Raw genomic sequence first — 7679 nt, forward strand, 5'->3', positions numbered from 1 at the left:
CTTCATTTGACTTCTATGGCAAATGGTTTTCCTCACTTCTTGACTTCTCAGTATTCTCTGAATCTACCTTTTAAAAATCTCTAAATGTTGGAGTATCTCAAGGCTTAGTCCTTGGACCTTTTCTCCTGCACTTACCACCGCCCCCCGTCCCTCCCCCCACACACACCTTTGGTGATGTCAAGCTATTCTGTAACTTAAAATATTATTTACATAATGTCTCCCAAATTTATACCTTCATTCTGGACCTTTCCCCTGAATTCTGGTCTCATTTCCAGCTGTTTACTCAACATCTCTGCGTGGATATTTAAGATATTTAATGTGTATTAAACTTCCCATTGCCTGTGCTGAAGTCTTAATTCTCACTCCTCTTCTTCTCCACACCTTCTCCATCAAAGTAAATGGCATTACCATTAACCCAGTTGGTTGGGCCAAAAACTTTGGAGTTACCCTTCATATCTGTCCTTTCTTATGTCCTACATCTAATCCATCAGTAAATCCTATTGTGCCTTATCCAGAATTGACTGCTTCTCAAGACTTCCATTGCTACTATTCCAGCAACACCACTCACTGGGACTATTTCCAAGTTTCCTGTTTCTGTGCTTTCCCTCTCTGCTAATTTATTCCCAACACTGGTGTTGCTTTTAAAATACGAGTCAGATCATGTCAGGCTTCTGCTCAGAATTCTTCCCAGGCTTCCCATCTCAAAAAAAGAGCCAGTCATAATGGTGGTCAAGGCCTTTATGTAACTTCCTTTCCTCCCTCTCTCTTCTCACTGGGCTCCAGCCATACTGTTCTTGTCTCCCAGGAAGTCCCAAGGCATGTCCTCACCTCGCTCTTCCCCTCTCTGGAATGTTCTCCTAGGCATGGGCATTTTTAGCTCCTTCTCTTCATTCAGATCTCAGCTCACTGTCATCTCTGGGAGACCCTTCCATATTGTCCTATATGAAACATTTCAGATCCACCCCCTTACTCTACCTACAGCCCAATTACACTCTGTCTCCTTGTGTGATGGGCTGAATTATATCCACTTAAAATTCATATTTCAAAGTCCTAACCCCCAGTACCTCAAATGTGACTGTATTGGAGTAGAGCCTTTAAGGAGGTAGTTAAGGTAAAAAGGTGGTATGGATGGGCCTTAATTTACCAATATGTCTGGATAAGGAAGAGAGCTTTAGGACTCTGACACAGAAGGAAGACGATGTGAAGACACAGGGAGAGGATGGATATCTATAAGCCAAGCAGAGAGGCCTCAGAAGAAACCAGCCCTGCTGACACCATGATCTTGAACTTCCAGATCAGTGAGGAAATGCATTTCTACTGTTTAAGTCACCTGGTCTGTAGTATTTTGCTCTGGTAGCCCAAGTAAACCAATCCACCTTGTCCTCTTTTCCATTGTGGTTTTTCTCAGTGCTTGATATTACACATCTGTGCATTTATTTATCTCTCTGACAAGAACGTGAACTCCATGAAGGCAGACTTCATCTTGTTCACCCATGTGTCCCCAGCACTGAGAACAGTACCTGGCACTTGCTAGTACTCACACACTGGTTGAGTGAGTGAGCACATTGCTTTTGCCTCTGCTCTCCTCGGCTCATGCTTATCCTCCCAGGTTACTCGGTGCTTTCCTATTGGGTCATCCCCTTTGAGACGTGGCCCCTGTTAGTGCCTTTCTAAAGGGCCATCTCCTCTGAGATGTGGCCCCTGCTTCCCTCTCCAGCCTCATCCTTCATGCCCCCTCACGCATCCCCAGGCTGAACTATTTCAAGAAAAGTAAGTCTTGCCCTCTGGCCCTTGTGACACACTCTTCCCTTCCCTGACCCCAATACACCTTCTCTTGCCCAATTATCCTTCTCATTTCTTTTTTTTAAGGAGAGGGAGAGACTTTTTTTTTTAGGAATTGGCTCACACAGTCGGGACCAGCAAGTCTTTAGGAAGGGGACTCAGGGAAGAGCTGGTATTGCCATCTTGATGGTTGGAAACTCAGGCAGAATTTCTGTGTTGCTGTCTTGAGAATTCCTTCTTCCTTTTCTTGTACTTTTTTTTTTTTTTTGGCCACACCTCACAGCATGTGGTAGTTCCAGGACCAGGGAACCCTGAACCCACAGCCCCTGCATTGGAAGTGTGGAGTATTAACCACTGGACCACCTGGAAAGTCCCTATCCCTCGCATCTGGATACCTCCCGTGTTTCTGTCTGTCCGTCAGTAGGGGGCACCTGTCTTGTCCATTGCTATGTTCTTAGAGCCAAGTACAGGACATGGCACAAAGTGGACGTCAGCCAAGATTCGCTGAATGGGTTCCACCGGCTCCCTAGCCTTCCTTCTGCCTCGCAGGAAGGGGGCTTCTGTGCACTTTTCCCCACTCACCACCAGGGGGAAGCATGGAGTAGGGGAAACAAGGCTTCTGCTGCGTTCACATTCTGATGCTAACAGTTGTTTCTTTGTGACCCTTGGACAGGTGACTGAGCCTGCTTTTCCTCTCACGTAAAATGTAGATAATTATTAACTATTATCAACTTATTAATTAATTAGGGTTGTTGTGAGAACTGAGTAAACGTAAGAGCCTTCCAATGCTCCTTTTTGCCCCTCTGGGCTCTGCACTAACAGTTTCCTCAACTAGTCAGGTGCTTTGGACTGCTCTTTCCAGCCACCCTCTCTGCAGGCTGGGCTTCCCTCCGCCTGCCCTTACCAAGGAGAGCACGCCTGTGTGTGCAGGAGAGCCCTGGCCCCTCTCTGGCCGGTTGTGTGACTGTGGGCAAGACATTTAACTTTTCCGAGCTTATGCTTTCCCAACTGCAAAACAGTGATGTTACTATTTCCCTAACCTGACAATTTGTTCTGAGGATGGATGTGAAAAACACAGCATAGCCTAACCTGCCCTTGGCCTCGACTAGTTTCTCTTAATGCGTTTAAAATGAGTGTTGTTAAGGTTGAAATTATTTCCAGAGGGGACCTCACCCTTGGATGGCCAAGTAAAGGGCCTCGCAGGAGACAGAAGAATGGTCACTCCCCTTCCCCCACATAACCGAGCCTGTTCCGATAGGCTGACTTCTTGGGAACTTCACCTGACGGACCCTCGGGAGGGCCTCACGGCTTATCTTACTCAGGAACTCTTGGCTCTGGTAGGCGCTGGAATGAAATAACTGGTAAAGACAAGGCCAGGCACTGCTATGTGCTGACTCTCCTTTTAATAGTTTAATAGTTTAAAGTTGAACCTCTAATACTTTGGCCACCGGACGTGAAGAACCAACACATTAGAAAAGATACTGATGCTTGGAAAGATTGAGGGCAGGAGGAGAAGTGGGCAACAGAGGATGAGATGGTTGGATGGCATCACCGACTCAATGGCCATGAGTTTAAGCAAATTCTGGGAGACAGTGAAGGACAGAGAAGCCTGGCATGCTGCAGTCCATGGGGTTGCAAAGAGTCGGACACGAGTTAGCGACTGACTGACATAGTTTGAAAGGACAGCAGGGACATCAAAACTGAAAGATCCACCTGGAGAGAGGGAGGAGGAAAGAGTTTTTATTCCACCCCCACCCCCAGACCTCAGAGTACTGGGTCCTGGTGTGCTGACCTGTTTATTATAAGAAACCTGTGTCTTTGCAAGTGATACCTGGGACCCCTTCTCCTCAGCTGGACTCATCTAGGGCACTGCTCATATACCTGTGAAGAAGTCGGGGGGATTTAAGAGCAGCTACTTTAATATATACGAGGGAAGTATCATTCTTCAGCTTTGGGGCCAATAGCTGTGGTTTGCTGTGCACCCTGGCTCTGCACAGGCAGGTGTGGGTCCCTTTGGCTGCCTGGGGAATTCTCTGGGGAGACGGCTGTGTGCTCTGCTCAGACCCTGCCCTCTAGTGGCCGAGGGAACCGGCCATGCAGTCCTGACCGTCCCAGTCCACGCCATCAACCTCTAGGAACTTGGTCCCTGTCCAAGGGTGTGTGCAGAGAGGAGAAAAACACGTTCCCCAGTACAAAGCCTGTCTTCCCTGAGCTCAGGTCTCACCTCTGTAGGTGGTTTCCATGTGACTTAGTTCTACTAACTTCCCGTTAACAAGCCTGCAGATCCTCATTTGTATACTGGACCCTAATACAGTGCCTTGTTCACAGAACTGCCCCAGGGTTCACACAGGTCAGGTGTGTAAAGCATGCTGTAATGTCAAAGTGTTACACAAATGTGAGGCAATTGACAAAAAGAAAAGAAAAAGTTAAAAACAAAAAACACGTGAGGCATTGCTCAAAGTGTTGCCAGAAAAGCCTCTCTGTGGCTCCTTCCGAGTGTTCCTCTGGCAGTTGAGGTAGTGGGCGCCCTGTCCCGGATGGCGTGCCATTGGTAGTATGATCCTGGTGATTATTTTTTTTTTTTAATAACATTTTTCAAATATATTTTTTTAAGCGGACCTTTTAAAAAAACTGATTTTTATTTATTTATGTATTACTTTTGGCTGCCCTGGGTCGTCATTGCTGCATGCAGGCTTTCTCTAGTTGCAGTGAGTAGGGGCTGCTTCCTAGTTGTGGTGCATGGGCTTCTCACTTCACCGGCTTCTCCTGTTGCAGAGCGCAGGCTCCAGGCTGCTCGGGTTTCAGCAGTTGCAGCGTGTGGGCTCAGTAGTTGTGGCACACAGGCTTAGATGTCTCACAGCAGGTAGGATCTCAGTTCCTAGATGGGATTGAACCTGTGTCCCCTGCACTGGCAGGCAGATTCTTAACCACTGGACCACCAGGGAAGTCTTTGTTTTATTTTTTTGGCTGCACTGCATGGCATCTTAGTTTCCTGACCAGGGATTGAACCCATGCCCCCTGCAGTGGAAGTATAGCATCTTAACCACTGGACCACCAGGGAAGTCCCCTTGGTGACTATTCTAGAGGTGCTTAGGCCTCTTGTGGGGTGGTGAGAGCACCCACCTTGGAGTAAAGGGCCGGGGGCTTGAATTCCAGCTTTACCATTTTCTTGGGCTCTGTGACCTTGAGTCACTCAACACAATCAAGTCTTTCTTTGTATACTGAGGATGAGGATGCTATGTGTGGGTTGGAAGGGGCAAGTGGTAGAGAATGTAAAGCAAATGAACTATGTAAAAGGGTCTGGAATGTGGTCACTGCTAAGTACAAACCTTTGAATCCTCATCTTCATGTATTTGGGACTTAAATTAGAATTCAACAGCTCACTGTATGCCCCTAAAATCTGAGTCACTCCTTGTGGTGCAGGGATGTTTAGAGAGTGCAAGCGTGGGCTTTGAAATCAAAGGTAGGGCCTAGGTAAACCAGTAAAGGGAGTGTGCCATGGGGTAGGGCTGTTTATGTTGATTGGAAAGCAGGGCATTTTTCCCTGAGGCAGGCTTTCTGCAGAGGAAAATCTGGATTGGAGAGAGAGATTAAAAATCTCAAAGGTAAAAGGAAAGATGTAAGGAAATGGCCTGCACTGAATCACTGCAAAGGACAGTATTCATCAGAGAATTAATTTGGAAGGAAATAGAGTGTGAAATAGCAGAAAGGCTTTCAACTCTGGGCACCATGGCCTTAGAAACCCAGTCGGTGTTTCAGAGGCTTGCCAAGGCCCAGCCTGGGAGCTCCCTCCAGAAGAGCAGCCCAGGGATGCCCAGAGACCACAAATGGCTGAGCTCGGAGGAACTGATTGAGTGTGTAATTAAGGGGAGGGTTGTATAACACTTGGGTAAGTAGAACTTGATGGGGTCAAACCAGCAGGGCTTCTGGGAGATGAGAGAGCAGTCCCTGGAGCCGTTAGTAATGGAAGCCAGATGCATAACGTTAGACACAGCTTACCTGGGCTTTGTGGGGAGAGGAATGGAAGAGATCAGGAAGGGGAAGGGTTGAAACAGTGGCTGCTCTTTAGATCTAAGTGTCCACAGATGCTTAATACTTTAGCACAAGGAGTGAGGTGACTCCTCACTGTTCCCATTATGGAACAATGGGAAAAATCCCCAGAAACTGAAGAGCAGAGAGGCTGTGACGTGGCCAGATCACACAGCATACTGGAGATGTAGTGGATGCTAATTCCTGACTGTGGGTCCAGAGTGTGTCTTGACGTACACCAGTGAGCTAGGTAGGAGCTGCCAGGGTTTAAAGGGGGCATCTTGGATCATGCATGGGGAATAGGACAGGAAAATCTTTCATGGCATATTTGTGGACAAAATGGTCACATGTAGACCAGGTGGTGCTAGTGGTAAAGAACCTGCCTGCCAATGCAGGAGATGTAAGAGATGCAGGTTCGATCCTTGGGTCGGGAAGGTCCCCTGGAGGAGGGCATGGCACCCCACTCCAGTACTCTTGCCTGGAAAATCCCATGGACGGAGGAGCCTGGTAGGCTGCAGTCCATGGGGTCACTAAGAGTCAGACACAACTGAGCGACTTCACTTTCACTTTTCATTTCATGCATTGGAGAAGGAAATGGCAACTACTCCAATGTTCTTGCCTGGAAAATCCCAGGGACGGGGGAGCCTGATGGGCTTCCGTCTATGGGGTTGCACAGAGTCAGGCACGACTGAAACGACTTAGCAGCAGCAGTAGCAGCAGGCTGGATACTAAAGCAATTGTGCATATTCATAACTGCTTGAATTCCTAGAGCTACATCCCTAGGAGGCCCTAGTACACAAGACCCCTGGTAATAGGCCCTCTGCTCACCTCTCCAGCCTCATCCCCTACCTTTTTTTTTTTTAACTTACTAATTTTTGGGGTTGTGCTGTGTCTTCATTGCTGCTTGGACTTTCCTCTGGTGTGGTGAGCAGGGGCTGCTCTCTCGTTGTGGTGCATGGGCTTTTCATTGAGGTGGCTTCTCTTGTTGCGGAGCACTGGCTCTCGGGCATGCAGGCTTCAGTAGTATCAGCACACAGGCTCTAGGGCACAGGCTCAATAGTTGTGACACACTTGCTTGGTTGCTCCGTGGCATGTGGGATCTTCCTGGACCAGAGATCAAACCCGTGTCTCCTGCATTGCCAGCCAATTCTTTACCACTGAGCCACCAGGGAAGCCCTCAACCCTGCTTGCAGTTCTTGATGTGTTAGCTCCTTCTTGTCATTCAGACCTTAGCTTAAATGTGACTCCTTTTCATATGAGGATATTTCCTTGCATGTTTATATATATGTTTGATTTGGTGTTTGTTTTTGCAGAGACACAGTAGAAACTCAGTGGTTAGACAGACAGGCTCTGGAGCCAGACTGCCTGCACTGATGCTCCATCCTTTAGGATCTGTGTGGTCCTGAGCAAGTGTCTTAACTCTTCTTTGCCTCAGTATACCTAATCAATAAGATGGGAATAATGATAGTACTTTGTTTACTTCATAAGATTTTGTAAAGAATAAACATGCAAAGTGTTTAGAGCAATGCTAGGGACATTGGAAATGCTCAATAAATGTTAGCTAGTGCTAGTAGTAGTATTCGTGTTATCCTCTCTTTCCCTCTATAATCAGTAGAACCTCTGTCTGGTTTGTTTGCTTCTCTATGTTTCTCCAGTACAGAGATCATGCCTTGGCACATACTATGTTGACACATATTAATTGAATGAATTTTGCTGAATTAATAAAACAACTAATGCAGCAGTCAGTCCTTCTTCAAGGAGGTGTTGTGTGTTTTGTGGTAGGGCTCTGTCCTTTCAGACATGTTTTTCAATGATTTGCCAAAAAAACAACACAACTGAATAAATATATAGAGTATAGGCTAATTACA

The sequence above is a fragment of the Muntiacus reevesi genome, chromosome 1 (genome assembly GCF_963930625.1).
Source record: "Muntiacus reevesi chromosome 1, mMunRee1.1, whole genome shotgun sequence".
Classification (NCBI taxonomy): Eukaryota; Metazoa; Chordata; class Mammalia; order Artiodactyla; family Cervidae; genus Muntiacus; species Muntiacus reevesi.